Source organism: Petaurus breviceps, unplaced genomic scaffold (genome assembly GCF_028583685.1).
Source record: "Petaurus breviceps papuanus isolate PSGF00001 unplaced genomic scaffold, PetGlider_PUasm1.0 99, whole genome shotgun sequence".
Classification (NCBI taxonomy): domain Eukaryota; kingdom Metazoa; phylum Chordata; class Mammalia; order Diprotodontia; family Petauridae; genus Petaurus; species Petaurus breviceps.
The window spans coordinates 20323090-20342879 of NW_027187465.1; the positions used below are offsets into that span (position 1 = coordinate 20323090).

The 19790-nt window shown below is 43.6% G+C and overlaps 1 protein-coding gene across 3 annotated transcripts in view; it reads right to left on the reverse strand.

The window, feature by feature from the left end:
- RPH3A (rabphilin 3A) overlaps positions 1 to 9423 on the reverse strand; it is a 171223-nt gene extending 161800 nt beyond the window's left edge. Inside the window, exon 1 of one of the 3 annotated variants that reach the window (XM_069081461.1) lies at positions 9344 to 9423. The gene's annotated coding sequence lies outside the window, so the exon portion shown is untranslated. Of the gene's footprint in view, positions 1 to 9079; positions 9108 to 9343 lie in introns of those variants that run through there. The other 2 variants (XM_069081460.1, XM_069081459.1) reach the window with 2 other exon arrangements.
- Between the last annotated feature and the right edge of the window lie 10367 nt (positions 9424 to 19790).

The window sequence follows — 19790 nt, forward strand, 5'->3', positions numbered from 1 at the left end:
AAAATCTTGCAAGTAAACAAAACTAAAACCAAAACCATAGATAGGAAAAAAGGTCATAAAGGGACTCTGAAGCAAACGGGATTTTTGTGATGGTATTGTTAAAATTGACACGCAAATCGCAAATTGTAAATAGCTTTGAATATAAAGTTTTATGAAAGATCGTAGTTTTAATTTATTTTTGTTGATTGCACTTAAGTTTAGAATTTTTAAATTGTATAGGAAAAATGTCATAGACCTTTCCTTCTAGAAGACAGTGAGTAAGCCTGCCAAGGGAGAGCAGAGAGTTCATTGCAATCCATTGTGGTAAATGCAGTAGGGCAGGGCTGTGGTTACAGCTGAGAATAACTCTCTTTCCTGGATTCCAAATCCCCACTCTGGTTATAACCTCATTCAGCACCATCTTTTCCTCTGAACTTTCTCTCTCTATTCCCTACCCCCAGGTCCTGGTCATTGGTTCAGTAGAAGACAACGTATTCCCCTGTGGCTTTATACCACTCACATCCACGTTATCCACACAGCTCAGCCCCCATCGAATGGACCCAGCCTAGTGGAGAGAGCTCTTGAGACAACATAACAGAAAGAGAAATGAAAGACCCAGGCTCAAGTCCAAGCCCCCAGCTTTGATCCTTATTAGAAGTGGAAAGGCAAACCACCTCACCTCTCCAAACTTCAGTTTCCTCATCTATGAAATGGGGAGAAAAGTATTTGAATGGTAGTACAAATAGCATAATAATATGGCCTCACAAGATTGTTGGATTACAGGAAGCAAAGCTGTTCTCAGCTCTAACCACAGCCCTACTCTACTGCATTTACCTCAGTGGATTGCCATGAACTCTCAGTCATCTCTTGGCAGGCTTTCTTGTTGTTGTTTGTTGTTGTTCAGAGCAGCTACGTGTCAAAGTGGAAAGAGTGCTGAGCCTGGAGTCAGGAAGCCCTGGATTCAAGCCTGGCCTCAGACACTTACCAGCTGTGTGACCCTGAGCAAGTCACTTAACCCTGCTCACCTCAGTTTCCTCCTCTGTAAAATCAGCTGGAGAAGGAAATAGAAAACCACTCCAATACCTCAGGAAGACTCAAACATGACTGAAAAATGACTGAACAACAACTTGGCCATCTCTTCAGGCTTACTCACAGTTTTCTGGAAAGGAAGGCCCTTAACTTTGTAAAAATTTAAGGAGCAATAGTCATATGAAGTGTTATTTAAAATATCCACTTTATCTGGACATGGTGATGTACACCTTCTATCACTGCTACCATAAGGACCAAAGCTGGTAGTCACCTGAGTTTGGGAGTTCTGAGCTTTGATGGGTTATATACATCAGGTGTTTGAACTAAGTCTGGAGCCAGTACTGTGAGTCCTAAGATACCTGGTTTGCCCTCCACCAGAACAGTCTGAGAGGAAGGGAGGTTGAGAGGGAGTGGGGAAGGGGAAAGGGAAAGGGAAAGGGAAAGGAAAGAAGTGGAAGGAAGAAAGATGGAATTGATAGACAGATGTATGGACGGACGGACAGACAGACAGGCAGGCAGGGAGGCAGACGGACGGACGGATGGATGGATGGATGGATGGATGGATAGAAAGATAGAGAGATGGATGGATGGATGGATGGATGGATGGATGGATGGATGGATGGATGGATAAAGGAATAGACAGAAACAGACAGATAGATAGAAAGAAATAGGCTTTAAAATGCCATTAAGTCATTTCAACTACCTCTGCATTTCTCCAGTGTCTCTCACACAGGGGCACAAAGTTCAATTTGATTCAGTTAATTTCCATTTAAGAGCCTATTAAAACCTGTGAGGATCTTAGAGGAGAGATAATGGAACCTATCTCCTTCCCCTCTTGGCAGAGAGGTGGGGACAACTGGGACAGCATATCATATACATTGCCAGAAAAGGTTTTTTGCCAGATGTTTTTGCTGACTTATCTGTCCATGGAAAAGGAGGGGTTGATGGAGATGGGAAGGGGAGGGGGAGGAGGAAGGAGAAGAGAAGAGAATAACCATTTCTGTAGGGCCTACTTTGGGCCAAGTGCTGTGCTATGCGCTTTACAAATATTATCTCATTTGATCCTATTTGAGTGGGAAAAGACTGTAAAGATAAAAGAAATAAAATGCCATTTTTTTTCAATGCCCGCCATATGGCAGACACTGCTCTGGGAATCCAGAGACCGCAGAATGAGTCTTTGCCTTCAAGGAGCTTCCAGATGCTGTGGTGAAGCAAAGAATCCACACTTAGCATTCCTAAATCCAAGAATACTAGTCCCTATTTGGCTATTAGTCAAGAGGCCATGTACTTTCTGTCTGAATTTATTTTTAGCTGGTATGACAAAAATAAAAGGGCCCTTCATCATTGACATCAAGGTCCCAGCTCAGCACCTCGGCCAGGGGATCCAAGCAATCTTTGCTATGAGCCACTAACCTTTGACTCTTGGAGGAGGACCTAGCTGGCTGTGAGCCTGCAATAGCAAGAGATTCATCCCTGTCTCCACCTTTGCTGCTGGGGGGGTTGAGGGGGGGAGGGCAAGAATCCCTGGGACTTTAAGTCCTGGCACACAGATGAACTTAGCATTGACTCTTGCTGGAAAACAGAACTAACCTGACATCTCCCTCTCTAATGGGATAAGGGCTGGGTTTCTAGGAAGGATGACCCTGTCCAACTGTCATTTTTCCTCATCTTTTTTTGAAGTGCTGACACCTCCATTCCTGATACAAACCTCTCCCCAAAGTGCCACAGATGTTGAGCTGCAGGAGACTTTAGTCTGATCCCTTCATTCTGTAGAGGATGAAACTGAGAACCAGAAACATTAAGTGCCTTGTCCACAGTCACAACGATATTAAGTGGCAAAGCTGAGATTCAAACCCAAGTCTGGCCACAAATCCATTGTTCTTTCTACTTTATGCTACTGCCTCTATCACTCATGGGACACTCTCTGACTTCTAAATCTTTTCATTTACCACATCTCTGGTTCCCATAGAGTCCTCAAAGCTGTTAGCCTTTGCCTATAAAAAATAAATATCGTTAGAATGTAGTTACTGGGTTAACTGCATGGTAGTAGGGGTGGGATTGTACTCAACCATCCATACTCTCATTAAGGTCCCCCTGTGACCAATGACATGAATACCTGAACAACTGGATGGAACTTCTGGCCTCATCTCATTTCTAGAATACAAACAAACTAGGCTTCTTATGTATAAGATGCTTTTGCATTGACCTATACATGGAGTGCAAGAGGGAGAGGGAGGGAGGGAGAGAGGGGGGGAGAAGAAAGAGAGAGAGGGGGAGGGGGAGGATGACAGAGAGATTATTAGAGGGAGAGAGAGAGAGAGAGAGAGAGAGAGAGAGAGAGCATGCTGTCTGGGTATCATCTTTTGACAAAAACCTGAATAAAGTTTCTGAAATCCCTCCCCTCCCCCTCTTGGGAGCCAGCAGACTCTGCCAGGGAGCCAGGTGCTGAAATTCAAATGTCCTCAAATAACACAGCATGAATCCAAAGCTGTTTTCATTCACAAGATGCCTGTCACTGTGCAGGTTCCTTTTTATTAAGTGGGGGTGTGTGGAGGGGGGAGTGTTATCTGCATTATCCTGTACGGAGGATTATGTCAGAGAGCTGTGATGAGCTTTCCCCCAAAATAAATCCTTCCCAGACCTATCATTGTGGAGTTGTCAGATGAGTTTCCTTCTGTGGATTAATTGTAGGGAAGGGGAGAAAGAAAAGACCAACCAGCCCATCTACGGTGTTACCTGTGATTGCTCAGCCTTCAGTTGTTGGCAAAGCCCCAGTACGATGTAATCCAAGCAGCCCCTATATCACTGAGTCTAATACAGCAATACAATTACTTATCGGAAGCCATCGTGCAGCTACAGACTGCTGCTCTCCGCACCACACCAATCTGCTGCCAAATTCTCCCAGGCACCTGCTCAGCATGGAGGTCTGGGGAAATGGGAACAGGATCTGGTAGGGAGAAGGAGCTATGAGATGACAATGACTGTGGGGCCTGGGTAAGGAATAGATTATGTCAGAGCTCGGAAGGAACATAGAGCATGGACTGTCAGAAATGGGAGAGCCTTTAGAACAGAGAATTTGAGTGATAGGAGGGACCTTAGAACAGAGAAAGTCAGAGCTGGGAGGGCCCTTGAGACATGGAATGTCAGAACTGGGAGTGATTTTGTAACAGATAATGTCAGAGCTGGGAGGGGCCACAGAACAGAGTGTCCAGGATGGGAGGGGCCTTAGAAAAGGGAATGTCAGAACTCCCCTCTGACTCCTAACCCCTCTCATTGTATAAAAAATGGACTTTCCCCTATTGAAAAGGAAAGTGGTTAAGTGACTTGCCCACAGTCAGTCACACCCATAGTAAATACTAGAAATCTAACACTCTTGGCACTACCCTATATCCTTGTAGGTTCCAATACAGAAGGGACTATGTCTTATCAAAACTTTGTATTCTCACCCTCCACACATAGCACAGTACTCTGCATATAGCAGGCACCCAATAAGCATTCATTGAATCAAATTTCCCACATTCACATGACTGCTAAGTTTCAGATCTTATTATTACCTAGAGCCCAGCTCTTACCTTCCCCATTCTCATGCTCTTACAAAAGGCTCTAAAGATTGGTGCCACGTTTTTTATTGGCTACATCCTCCCTTTGATCCTTCTGGGATCACTTGATCAATTGATTGATAGATTGAGATTGTTTCCCAAGTCCTACTTCAAGGCACAGAGATGAGTTACACAATCCACACTTATATAAGAATAGTAATAATGGCTAATATTTATATGGTGCTTTAAGGTTTGCAAAGGGCTCCCAGTAACTTCATAAGGGGGTTAATGCAAGTATTATTGTTGCCATTTTGTGGAGGTTGAAGCTGAGGCTCAAAAAAGGGAATTTGATTTGTTGTACACATCTGACCTGGGAATCAACCTCAGATCTTTTTGTCTCCAGGTCCAACACTCTTTTCACCCTCCCATGCTCCCTCTCAAGAGAATCCTATATGACGGCATTGTTGTTGTTACTAACATGATCATCATTAGTATTAGTATTATTACTTTATTTCTGTTACTCACATGAATCTGGTATAATTCCACTGGCATTCAGCCAAGTACATTACAATAACAGTGTGTCATTTTATTTTTAAAATCCAGATAATCTAATATAAAGTCATTATTACAGCACAGGACCACTTGTCCAAGTAGATTATAGCAATAGAATTTTGGAGCAGACGGCACCTGGTGATGTGACAAGGAAACCATTAACATTGTCATTGCTGTTGAAGCTACTGTTTGGTACTTTCTAGTACCATTTTTCAACCACTGCATCCATATGTGAACCCCCTGCTTTAACTTTCCTGCCTCCACACCTTTTCTCACACTGTTGCCCCTGCCTGGAAGACCCTCTTTCTTCTTTTTTGCCTGTCCAGCCTTAACCAATCCTTCAAAGCTGGTTCAAGTCACATCTCCACCTTACTTGATTGCAGAACCACTGCCCAAGTGATGTCTTGCTTTTCTGAATTCTTGCAGAATGTCTTGGTTATGCCACTCACTGGATCAGAGGGCTCTGAGAGAGTGAGAAGCAACCTTGAGGCCATCTAATCCAACCTCTTCATTTTATAGATGAGGAGTTTAAGTGACTTACCCAGTGTCACAAAGATAGCATCAGAGACAGACAATATCCTTAGGCCATCTAGCTCAGCCTCAGCCTGAAGTATGAGTCAGTTCCCTCATCCATAGCCAAAAAGAGGTCTTCTAGTCATTGATTAAACATTTGCAGGAACAGCACAGTCACTTGCCAAAGCTGCCAATTCCATTGTTGGACAGCTCTAGGGGGTAGGAAATTCTACCTTTTATTGAACAGGCATCGATCTATCTACCTCTCAATTAACTTCTCTTCATTGGTCCAACTCCTCCCTTTGGACTCATATAAAATAAATATATCTACTCACCCCCATGACAATCCTTAAGATATTTGGAGACAGTGATGACAGAGGCATAGAATCATGGAATTGTATATTTGGAAGACAGATATGAGAGCATCTAGGCCAAACTGTACCTGAACAGGAATATCTTTCATAGCATCCAAAGAAAGGAGCCATCTAACCCCTGTTTGAAGACCTCTCCCCACTCAATAATGGGGAAACTCGCTTGACCTCTAGCATTGATTTCTTGTTCTTATTAGTTATTTCTTCTTGTACGTGTGTCTCATCACTTCTGAGAGATTGTAAAATCCTAGAAGGCAGGACAGGAAGTATCATCCTACTCCCCCCCCTTATTATTCCTAGAACAGAGCTTTGTATTGAGCATGGTGCTTAGTACATTTTTGTTGACCTATTCAAAAAGGAAGTTTTCCTCATAGGATCAAAATTTAGAGCCAGAAGAAACCTTAAAATCTAAAACACTAAAGTTAAGAAGGAGCTCAGCCTTTTTAACATAGAACGATGTATGTCAGAGCTGGAAGGAACCTTAAAGGTCATCTAGTCTAACCCCTCATTTTATAGAGGAGAAAACTGAGACCTAGAAACGTGAAGAGACAGGTCCAATGTCACACATTCAAACCAAGATTTGAATCCAGGTACTCTGGTGTTAAATATACTGCTCTTTCTGCTGTGCCATGGTACTTTGTGCCCTTTCCCCTACTTGATTCTCTATTAATCAGGCAGGAGCAATATTTAAGAGGTGAAGCAATTCCCATTGTCTAATCCATCCACAGCAACCACCAGAAGTTGGAAGATAATGATGACTTCCAGAAGGTAGGGAAGGAGAGAAGTATTTCATTGACCTTATAACTCATAGCAAGGGTATGGGATAGAGTAGGGAAGGGAAGGAACTCAATAATTCCTAATTCTCTGTTTACAGTAGCATCCAAACTCTCAATTCTCAGTGTCAACTGAATCATTTAAATTCATCAACTCCAGTACACCAGTGTACAAGACTAGCATTTATTTTTACCTAGGCTAAAGCTACAGCTGTTAAACAGGAATAAACCATGCCTGCTTTTTGTTGCCTTCATGTCACTTACCATATTGCCTAATCTCATGGTCATTTTGGTCGAAAGAGCAAAGAAACTGTCCATAGGTATACTTCATATTAGAAACCCAAAGTTCTCTACCATGCATATGCGAGTGTATGATTGTACACATGTGTGCACAGATACAGATACACACACAATTTGACAAAAACCAAACGGAATATCTAGAAACCAACACCCTGGAGACAGCATCCTGATTCTAATCCTCCACCCCAGGAAAGTTGGCCAGGGCATCTATGAAGCAGTGGAAATGAGGAAACAGTAAATGGAGAGGCTGGGATTCACCCAGATCTTCTCCTCAAGAGTTCCTGGTTTTCCTTGTCCTCCCTGAAATTCATCTCAGAATTTCCAAACTAGAAAGGACCTCTAGAACACATCTCATTCAATCCCTCGGTACACAGGGGAGTCAATGAGGCCCTAAGAAGAGAATCAACTTGTTCAAAGTCAACAGAGAGTAGATTGCAAAGCCAAGACTGGAATCAAGTTCCCCTAAGTCTTTGGCCACATCTCTTTGTATACACAGTGCTGCCTCCCCTGTTTCTTCTCTCCCCAATGCACCACACTGCACCAATTTAAACTGGGTGAGGGGGAGGGACAGAGGGAGATGTGGGCCTTTTGAATCTCAGCCACCCCAGGGATGAAGGGGGCAAAGATGGAGGTGGAGAAGGGGGAAAGGAAAGAGATAAGAGATAAGTTCAACTCAAGCTTTATGACTGCTTTCACAGCTACTCAACAAGTCACTGGTGAGGTCAGGAATAGGATCAGGAGCCCTGATTTTCCATCCTCAGCACTAACCAAAAGGCCACACTTACCTCCTCCCTAGGAATGCCTGCATGCCTAAACTTCCTACATAGAGGGAGACCCTGGGAATCAGACATTTTTATGTGCTTTGGACATGAATAAAATTAGTGTGCCTGGTCTTCATTTCACATCCACCAGAGTTGAGTATTCTGTTCCTTCAGCCCACAAAGACCAAAGTAGAATGCTGAAAGGTAGAGGTTAAGTGCCCTCTGAAATAATGCCCCAAACACTAAAATATAAGGACCTTCATTTCAAAAGACTGAAATTATTACTTGGGTGGGAACAAGAAAAGAAATCCCAGCTTCAAAGAATCACAGATTCATGCCAACAGCATCTTTTTCTTTTTAAAGATTAAATTTGAGGTTCTCAGATTCTGTTATAGGAGACCACAACCTTCCTCTCTCAATCAAGCTGGTGCAACCTGCACCACTGGGATCCCAGACATATCAGTAATGGTCAGGGAAAGAATCAAAGAAAGAAAAAACAATCTGAAGGTAAAGGCTGGAACCTTTTCTGGGCTCTGACCCAAGCCCTTTTCCCTCCACAGCAGAACCATGGACAGCATCACTCTCCTAAGTCTCCCTACCCTCTATGTGAAAGGTTCAGCCAGAGTTGGGCAAGCAGAACCTGGAACATTCATTTTCCAGTTCCTCTGCAGTCTATCTGGACACCGTTCACCAATAGAGGTAGCTTATGGACCTGCTAGCCAAAAGCACAAATACCACGGTGAGCAAACTTACCCAAGGGCTATCCCTAGGACAGGATTCTGAACTAAGCTCACCAGCCCAGGCAAGGATTAAGCAGCTAGTTATCTGGGTTCCGGCTATCTTCTCGTCTCTCATGCCAACCGAAGTCTATAGCTCTCACTCAACACTTCCCAGCTCCCCCACCCAATCAGTTAATTCATTCATCACATTTTGAGAACTGTCTTTTACTTTTAAAGAGCTTATTATGAGCATACATGTGTGTGTATGTATACACACATATACATATATATGTATGTATACATAGATACACATATATATTTAGACACAAGGCAATCACACCACCTCCTCGGACACCAGGCAGTAATCTCCCCGGGCTCTTTATTGCCTCTCAGGTGATAAAACACTGCAGATGTGTTCAAAGAGACATGATCGACACAGACACACAGGCACACCACATCCCCCCTTCAAATCCATCTGCCCCACTTTCCACCCCGTTCTGATACAACCCAGCCCATTGCCCCACAGAGAGGAAGGACATATACCTAGACACCGAGGACTGAAGGAGGGATGGGAGGGGAAGAGCCACCCAATCTCCTGCCAACACCTTCTGCCCACCCCTCTGCCTGAAGGAAGAGGCTGTGTCCTTATCACTCCTTTAACAGCTTGGAGCTTCAGCAGGGGTCCCTAGAAGGAAAATTGAACAATCTACCATGCCACTCTCCTCACCTCCAAACCAAGTCAACCCCATCTTCTCTCCCCCACCCCCCACATGCAGGACCCAAAAGGAAAAAAAAAGGAAACACTACTCTACATCTCTGGCTGGTGGCGTTGGAAAACTCGGCACAGCTGTCAGAGACGCGATCGAGAAGAGAAATGCTCCCTCTGGTTGCCCTCAGCACAGCCAGGCAGCGTTCTGTCTCTGCCTTCCTGGCTCACTCTCTCTCTCCTCTCCCTCCTCTCTTGCTCTCTCTCGCTCTCCCAGACAACTCTCCGGGACTGCCGGCAGCAGGCAAATAAAGAGTCGTCCCAGTGCCCAGGGCTGTAGCTGCTGCCGCTGCTGCTGCAGAGCTCTATGCAAACAGTCAAGATGTGGACCAGCAATCTCCCCCCCGCAGGGTGAGGCAAGCCTGTCTACCACCCGTGATTTATTTGCAAGATGCCTGGGAAAGGAGGGGGTGGAGGTGGGGCTGGGGCTGGGGAGCAGGAGGGAGGGGGGAGCCACACAGATCCTGGGCAGAGCAGAAATGAAGGCACACTGTCACAGTTGGCAGAATGCAATGGCATTTCCCCCAAAAAAAGGAAAGAAGAAAAATAGTATGGTGTGATGGAAAGAGATCTGAGTCTGAAGTCCAAAGTGGAGAGGGCCTGAGTTTGAATCCTAGCTTGTCATCTACTCCTCAAGTGACCCTGGCCAAATCTCTTCCCTACTCCAGGCCTCAATTTCTCCATCTGTAAAATGAAGGAATTGGACTTCATGCTCATGCAAAAGTCCAAAGATATAAAATTCAGGAAGCAAAAAGTCTAGAATCCTTGGAGCAAAGGAGATCACACTCAGTGGTTAGAGCTGGGGAGAAGAAAGTGTGAGATTAAGAGAGAGAGAGGAGAGGTCGGGGATTGGGAGGAGGCTTCATGTTCCCACATGCACACAGAAGAGTGAATGCCTGCCTACCACCACCCAGTCATTCTAATATTAGACCCTGCCACCCAGCTCAGTGTTACTGTACCTTAGTAGCAGTCATCAGAATCCCCACGCTCCCCCTAAGCTGAGCCAAACTCAGAACTGCTGTTCTCCTCCCCTCAAAAAGGGAGTTGGAGAGACTACCCCATTCTCTCTCCCTCACTAAGTCTATGTTCAAAACCCAAGTGGTTTCTTTCCTTCCTTGAAACCTGTCCCCTTCTGAGGCTGGATTTCTCTGCTTCTCTTTGGAGCATAGCTCTCCAGGTAACCACAGATCTCAGCCCTCAGATAGCTAGCCTTCTCTGATTTCATAATGCGCAGGAACCAAGAGGATGCAGAGTCAGGCTGGATAGGCGGTTCACAATCAAGAATGGCTCTGAGAATCCTGATTCTTCTTTGGGAGACCCTAGGCCAGGACCCAGATCTTTTTGATAGCAGGAAAACTCAAGATGGCCATGATTGCCTTTAGTTACAAATAGGACACAAGTACATTTTTTTTAAGCCTCCATCTTCTTGGGTATTAGGGCAAAAAGGGGACATTCGAGGTCATCTATCTCAATCCCTACATTTTAGAGATGAAGAAACTGAGGCCCCAAGAAGGGAAAAATCTTGAACAAGGTCACCCAAAAAAACCCAGCTAAAGACACTATACTACTTCTCTGGACCCCACACTCACACATCGACTAAGTGTCTGAGGTGGACTCAAATAACCAGAAGTCAGGAGACTGGGACAGCTTTCAACTGGTCATCTTACTGAACTTGGACAACCAGTCTAGTCAAGAGTTATATGGCACAGTGGAAAGAGACTTGTCTTTGGTGTCAGAAGACCTGAGTTTAAACCTCAGCTCTGCTCCTTGTGATTTTGTGACTTTGAGCTCATCTGTGATAGGATGGGGTTGGACTAGAAGGCTTTTTAGATCCCTTTGCCCCCTAAGCTGATGAGTCACCCATGAGCCTCAATGCTACAGACAATGGGGGGGGGGGAAATTGTCAAGATAACAAAGCTGCCAACAGGTGGGCATCTGTAGCTCCCAATGGTCCTTGACCTTGAATATCCATGGGTAGCTACCAATACAGAAAAGCATGGGGTGAAAGCATACCAGCCTGGCAACCTCCTGTGTCTTATCTGTATATATTTTGGGTCTACTTATATGTGTATTTTTTGTATCCTCTCTGTTGAGTATAAATTCCTGGAGGGCAGGAAATATATGATTTTTGTCTTTGTAACCCCAGTGCCAAGCACTGTGCCATGGAGGAGGAGCATGATACAATGATTGTTGACTGACTGAATGGATAATTAGATGTAGGTATAGGATGTCTCCAACTGCTACAACAAAGCTAAAGGGGACTACTTTCAGAGAAAGTTTTTTTTAAGAACCAAAAGTAGATACTGTGGGCAGCTTGACAGAGAGGGTAGCTGGGATTCTGGAGTAGCTGGGGTCATATTGAACTTTTCCTTCAATATGCAGCACAGTGTGGTATGAAGACCATTGGCCTGAGGGTCGGAAGGCATAGGAACTAGTTTGAACCCTGACACTACAGAAAATGCAATCAGCAGCAGTAAGCCATTTCCTTTCTCTGGGGCTCAGTTCACTCATCTGTCAAATCAGGGAACTAGTTGGATTGGGCAGTTGGGCAGCTGAGTGGATAGAATTAGGGACTGGGAATCAAGACTTCCTGAGTTCAAATCCAGCCTCAGGCACTTGACCCTATTTGCCTCAGTTTCCTCAACTGTAAAATGAGCTGGAGAAGGAAATGGAAAACCACTCCAATACCTCTGCCAAGAAAAACCCAAATGAGGTCATGGAAAGTCAGACACGACTGAAACGACTGAACAACAAAAGGTCCCTGACAGTAATAACATTTAGTGTTCCTAGGATCTAAATCTGGAAAAGCTTAAGAGAGATTTTAAACCAGGCACCCCTTATGGAAGATGAGGAAATATGCTGAATTTCCTCCCCCTCCTTAACTGTGGTATTCTATGTTCTAAGGTCCTAGAACAGCTATCCTAGCTGTGACATTCAATGTTTTAAGGTGCCTCCCAGCTCTGACATTTCATATTCTAAGGCCTTTCCCAAATCTGATATTCTATATTCAAAAGCCTGGCATTCTCTGTTCTAAGGTCTCATCCATCTCCAACATTCTGTGTTCTAACTATAACCCACAATCCCATCACTTACTCCAACATTCTGGGTCATAAGGTCCCTCTTAGCTCTGCCATCTTTGTTCTCAGGACCTTTTCTCTCTACAGTTCCAAGATTCTGTGACTCTGTGTCTTGGAGATGCTGTTAGTTATCCAATAGTACTTTTAATCCATGCAGGTCAACTTTAAATTGTTGACCCAACATCCTGGAAATATTTTTGACCTGCTTTAGGGAACTTATCCCACCCTAACCATCTCCTCCAACCACCACCTATAAATGCTAACTTCCAAAAGAGAGGTTCTTAACCTGGGGTCTTTAAAGTAGAGGTTTTTAAAAAATTATTTTGATGACTGTATTTCAAAGTAATTGGGTTCTTTTGTAACCTTGTGTGATTTATTTTGTGCATTTAAAAATATGATTCTGGGTGACTAGATGGCACAGTGAATAGAGCCCTGGCCCTGGAGTCAGGAGAACCTGAGTTCAAATCTGGTCTCAGACAATTAACACACACACATACACACACAAACACATACACATACACAGTAGCCATGTGACCTTGGGCAAGTCACTTAACCCCAGTTACCCTACCTTCCCCCTCCAAAAAGCAAAAAGAAAATTTTAAATATGATCCTGAGAAGGGGCCCATAGGTTTCACCAGTCTAGCCAAGGGGTCCAGGACACACATTGCTAATACAACAAGAACTATTAGAAAGAAGGGAATCCCCTTCACATTATCTGCTTTCTCAATACTCCCTTTCTTCAGAGGCTTCCCACCTGGGCTGGGTCTGGACAGGTGAATTGGCCAGTTCCCCAGCTCCAGTCAGGCTACATAGACTTGTGGATACCAGACCCCAAGTGTCAGCCTGAGCCTTATAAATGACAATGGGGATTGGGGGAATAGATCCTGAAGTAGATAAACTGGCTTTTGAAAATTGAACCAGAGGGTCCAGGGCCCTAATACCCTGTTGCTCAGACCTGCATCTTCTTCCTCATTGTCACTGGAAAAATGAAGGCCATAGAAGGTCCCTATCAGATTTCTAGTCAACATTAATATTCAGTTAAAGTATTCAGAGGTTAAGAGATTTGTCCAAGGTCCCCAGGTAGAGATAGGATTTGAGCCAAAGTTCAATGACTCCAAACTTGGTTTCCTTTTCACTGTCCCTCCAGTGATGTGATGGATAGAGGGCTTGATTTAGGGTTCATACCTTAATTCTACTCCTTATCAACTATGGGATCCCAGGGACATCCTTCTACCTCTCTGAGACTCAGTTTCCTCATCTGTAAAATGTGAAGGTTGGAGTTGGTAAGCTCTAAGGTACCTTTCTGCTCTAAATCTTATAGTCATGTGACACTGTGGTCCCATGAGGGGTGGGATTCTAGGATTGAGTCAGCAAATAAGCTCAAATCCCAGCCTTGTCTCTCACTACCTGCACACCCAGAGCAAGTCTATGTTGCTATTTTAACTCCTCTGGGCTTCATTTTCCTTACCTGTAAAAGGAAGGGAGGAGGTCTCCTTTCTGGCCCTAAAGCTATGATCTGTGTAGCTTTGCATGAGACATTTCTCTTCTCTGGGCCTCAGTTTCCTTATCTGTAAAACTGAAAGAGTTGGATTCAATGGTATCCAAAGTCCCTTCCAATTCTAAATCTATGACCCTGTGATCCATTTGGATAAGTCACTTTCCCTTTCAAGGCTCCAGTTTCCTCATGTGTAAAATGAGGGAGCTGGAAGTGGTGTGGACTGATGACCCTTTTGTAACTGCAACTCTCAGAGAAGCCATAACATGATGCCAACTGTAAGTACCAGAGAACCTATCATACTGTGCCCTTTGTTGGGCCTCTCCCTAAATCCACATAGGTACTAATGGGAAGATGATGGAAATTTGTCACCATAAGTATCTCCCAGTGTGGAGGATTCCCTCTTCCTGTACAGAAGGCAATCCTTCCAAAACTTTGTACTTTACAGATTCATAGATCTCAGAGCTTAAGGGATATCCAGTCCAACCCATCCCTAAATGAGAACTTACTCCCTCCTGAGGCAGCCCATTCCACTTTGTGGCAGCTCTAATTTGGAGGAAGTTCCTCCTTTATTTTAAAACCTAAATTTGCTCCTTTGCTACCGAACTTGAGGTAAATCAGAGGGAGTTGCCAGGAGCAGCTGCCACACAGAGCACCTGTTCACAAAGATAATAAAAGTCGAAGGTGGGATTCGAACCCAGTCCTTCATGACTGAAGTCTAGCACTCTGTCCATAATCCCCACTGCTTTTAATTAGGAGAATAAAGCCCTGGGGAATGATTGCTTCTTTCCCCATTGCTTACCTTATTCCCTTCTTCCTTCCTGGAAGCCAGAATTCTTAAGGAAATAATTGCCTTGAGATTTTCCAAGAGAAAGGTAAGAGATGAAGCTTTGTGGCACCATCAGACCAAAGCCTGGCCTCCTAGCAACCCTACAAGGACTTGCCAAACACATAAGACACAGAATCAAGGCATTTTAGAGTTGAAAGGGACTGACCATAGCATCCATCCATCCACCAGTTAGGTCCATGAGGATGGAGATCAGACTTTATTTAGATTCTATATCTATCCCAGGGTCTAACACAACAGACATAATAAATTTTTTCTGAATGAAGAAATGAATTCATAAGTGAATGAATGAATCAAGCAACAAGCATGGAGTGCCTGCTTACTACACCTCAAGCACTGTGTGATGTCTTGGAAATTGTTCAGTCATTTTCAGTCATGTCTGACTGTAACGCACTTTGGGTTTTCTTATTTTGGGGTTGTTGGGGTTTTTGGCAGATACTGAGGTGCTTTGTCATTTCCTTCTCCAGTTCATTTTACAGAGGAGGAAACTGAGGTAAATAGGATGAAGTGATTTGCCCAGGGTCACACAACTAGTAAGTATCTGAGGTTGACTTTGAACTCAGACCTTCCTGACTCCAGGCCCAGGGCTCTATCCACAGCATCATCTAGCTGCCCCTTAGCAAAGACAGAAATAAAGCTGTGTTTGTCCTCTGAGTGCTTAACATTTTATCATATATTTATCATATTTGATAATATTATCATTATAATTTTACAATGATAATATTATAATAATATTATAAATATTATTATATTTCTCATATCATACTAGTTTCTTGAGGGATCTAGTCTAATCCCTTCATTTTACAGACTAGGAAACTGAGGCCCACCCAGAGAAGTTAAATGAATCACAGCTATCATTTATCAGCTGTGTGACACTTAGCGGCACACAGCTGATACATGGTAGCTGTGATACAAACTTAGGTCTCCATGAATTTCCTATAAGAAGATCTCCCAAAAAAGGCCTCCCTCTTTTCTAAATGATCACACCCCCTCATTCAGACCCAGTGCCCAGGGCAAAACAGGACAGTCTGGCAGAATTCTGCTTTCCTCTACTTACCACTGAGAATGCTAAAGCCAGCACCTCCCTCCACAGCACTCCACAGCAGGAGAGGCTTCCTCAGCTTTTCTGCCCCCGGGCTTTCCGTCACAGACTTTGGGACCAATTTATCCGAACCAGATTGAAGGAAAGAGGACCTATGGAGGAGAGAGGAGAGCTGACTCAAGGCTTTAGTCCATCCGCCACCACCCCCTCCTCCTCTGTTAAAAACCTCCTGGATCTGCCATCATCGATAACATGAGGGGGGAGGATTAGGGTCATGCTCCTTCTCCAGAAAACAAACAATCACAGAGGATCAGGAAGGGGCAGGGCCAGGAAATGGAGCAAACAAAACAGATGGGGAGCAAGAAAGAAGATGGATTGCTGGGGTCCGAGGCTGGGCCAAGAGCTCAGACCTTCCCAATGGGGAAGCCCATTAGCTGTCTCCAGGCAAGAGAAAGGGCTACTTGATAGACAGGATTATGCAGAGAATGATGGGGAAAAGAAAAACTTTTAAAGACAAATTAAATCAACAAGTACTCCCCCACTCTGCTCATTAGACTGTAAGCTCCTTGAGAGTAGGGACCATTCTATTTTTCCCTCTTTGTATCTCTGGGGCCTTGCACATAATAAGTGCTTAATAAATATTTCTGAAATTAATATCAAAGGATCAAAAAACATAGGATAAGGGCCAGAAGGGATCTGAGTGGCAATCTAGTCCAATCACCTCACTCTACAGTTAAGGAAACTGAGTCCCAGAGAGGTTAAATGACTTGCCTGACATCACACAAAAGCAGCAGAGCCAGGATTTATATTGAAGTCCCCTGACTTCAAATCCAGATATCAATTATCCCTTAAATTTATTTAATGCTTTAAGGTTTGCAAAGCATGTTACATATATTGCCTAATTTGATCCTCGAAACAACCCTGGGAGGTAGATGCTATCATTATCCCCATTTTACAGATGAAATAAGAGAAATTAAACTATTTACCCAGCATTATACAGGTAATAACAATAGTAATGGTAGCATTGAAGGTATGATATGATTTAAGGGTTGCAAAAATTATCTCATTTGATCCTACTTCCGATCAATGCTAGGAGGAGGAAATATTTCTCTCATTTTACAGATGAGGAAACTGAGTGAAGTGGCTTGCCCAAGGTCATATAGTATCTGAGATAAGATTCTAACTCAGGTTTTCCTGACCCAAGGTTCAGAGTTCTACCCGCTAAAATGTCTCATTTGAAGGAGTGTTTATTAACCAATCAATGAATGTAAGTGGAGCATTTATTATGTGGCAGGAGATTATATGGTTTATTTTAAAAGTCTCTTTATAATTGAGGAACCAAGTTTGCCCAAAATAAAGGTGTTCTGATATATATGGTATACTGATAGAGATTGCAGACCTCCATCGATTCAGACTCTAAGGCTTAGAGAGTTATTTGCCTTAAGCCAAGAGAAAGTCACTTTCCTTTACTTAGCTAATAAATGTCAGAGACAGGATTCAAACCCAGATCTTCCTTACTCCAAGGCCAGCACTCAGTCCCCTAAATGCTGCCTTTCATAGACTTAATAGCCATCAATAAAAAACAACCAGTCAAAGAAATATACAGAAGCACAAAGAATAAGAACACTGGGCCAGGAGGACCTGAGTTCAAATACTTACAAACTGTGTGATCCTGGGCAAGTCACTTAAGCTCTGTCTGCCTCAGTTTTATATCTATAAAATAGGTCTAATAATAGGTCTAACTTTCCAGCTGTTGTGAGAATCAAGTAAGATAACAATTGTAAAGCACTTAGCACAGTGTCTGGCCCATAGTAAGCATGATAAAAATGCTAGTTATTATTATTATTACAAGAAGTAATAAATATAAATTTCCTGCCACAAGCTATTTTCCACTTATCTTGAAGAAAGCAGAACCGAAAAGTAATTATCTGTATGAAGTTCCCCTAGTTCAAGGTAAATAGATATAGATATATACATAAATATACACACGTGACTGTGGATGTATCTGTATATCCATATATACACATACATACATGTGTGCATATGTATATATGTGTGTATGCAAATATGTAAGGTATCCCAAAATGCTTAGTGTAGTTTTGAGTTATGAAAGCAGTGATAATAATACTGAGTATTTATGTAGGGATTTAAGCATTGTATTTCATTATTATATTATGTTCAATATTATAATAAATATTATATTATTACATATTGATTATATTAAATATTATATTAAAGCATAATAGCTTAAAACTGTACTTTTTAGATACTCTATAGATATACACTACATACATGTATATACATATATACACACATATATATTTACATATATGCATACACATACCTATACATGTGCATATATTATACACATACAATACACATATGCACAATACTAGATATAAATCCACACATACAGAGAGAGAGAGAGGTACAGATACAGATAGGGGTCAGGACTAGATCTGTGGTTTCATTGACAGAGAGAACTTTCCAGTGGGAAAACTCTCACTACCAGGTGCTCAGCAACTTATCATCTAAGAGAATAGGCTGGGACACAGAGAAGTCACATGGCACCCCCACCCCATCACAGAGAAGTTACATGGCACCCCCACCCCATCCCAGGGGCAAGATTCCAATTGTCCCTTATCTCTTGCCTTTCGCACTTAAGACACTCTTGTAGAACTAGATGGAAAATGCTTTTTGATGCCAAACCTTAAACTGACTCTGATGTCCCCTGTTCTAAGACACCTCCCAGCCTTGACATTCTGTTATTTCTGAAAGAGAAAGGAAGAAGGGAATGGGGGAGACTAACACAGAGACAGAGTCAGAGACAGACACAAAGATAGAGAGAAACTGAGAGATAGAGGGAGAGACAAATAGTGAGAGAGAGAGAGCAAGAGAGAGACAGAGAGAGAGAAAGAGAGAGAGAGAGAGAGAGAGAGAGAGAGAGAGAGAGAGAGAGAGAGAGAGAGAGAGAGAGAGAGAGAGAGAGAGAGAGAGAGAGAGAGAGAGAGAGAGAGAGAGAGAGAGAGAGAGAGAGAGAGAGAGAGAGAGAGAGAGAGAGAGAGAGAGAGAGAGAGAGAGAGAGAGAGAGAGAGAGAGAGAGAGAGAGAGAGAGAGAGAGAGAGAGAGAGAGAGAGACAGAGAGAGAGAGAGAGACAGAGAGAGAGAGAGAGAGAGAGAGACAACCCTAGGGACTAGAAAAGGCTCTCTATCCAGAATGTCAGCAATGTCTGGGCTCCAGGCCTTCTCTCTCTCAGGCACACTCAGAGCTCAGATCCCCCAGGCACCCCGCAAGAAGCAGTCGCCCTCCATGACCTTTCCAGAAGCTTCTGTCAGACCCAGATAACATTCAGCAGCCACCAGCCCAGGGCCTTGCATCCTCGGGCTGCAGAGGGTGGGCAAACCATCCCTCCTTCCCCTGCCTGGGACAGATGCGCCAGAGGCAGGATCACTGAGGCCAACTCTGAGAAGGCCCTGGTCTGACTTTCTCTCAAATAAGAAAAATAGCAGTGATTGCCATTCACTTTTACAGTTTGCAGAGTGCTTTACTTACAGCATGTCCCTTGGTCCTCACAATAGCCCTGCCAGGAAGGGGCTGTTAGCTTCCCCACTTTAAAGATGGGGAAACTGAGGACTCCAGCACTTAAGTGACTTACCTAGACTCAAAAAGCTGATAAATGTCAAAGGCAAGATTCAAACTCAGCTCTTCCTGACTTTCCAAGTCCAGCATTCTCTACTACCTTTAGACTACTCCCTTGGTCCATCTGCCCATCCTGATTCTAAGTGTCTATTCCTTACTAAATTTCTAGGACTCCGGGTGGACCCCCAGGGGCTCTACCTGAGGACAGAGATCTTAAGGACATGGGGAAGGGCCTCCCTTCTTGGGAAATGACATTGCTGCCTGACATCCCATTATTAGAATAAGGAATATCCCCCTGGCTTAGCAGCATCCTCTAGGGTAAGTGAAATGGGCCTGGGGACTGAGGCAGGTGGGATACATGGCATTCTGGGAGTCACTTGTATCCCT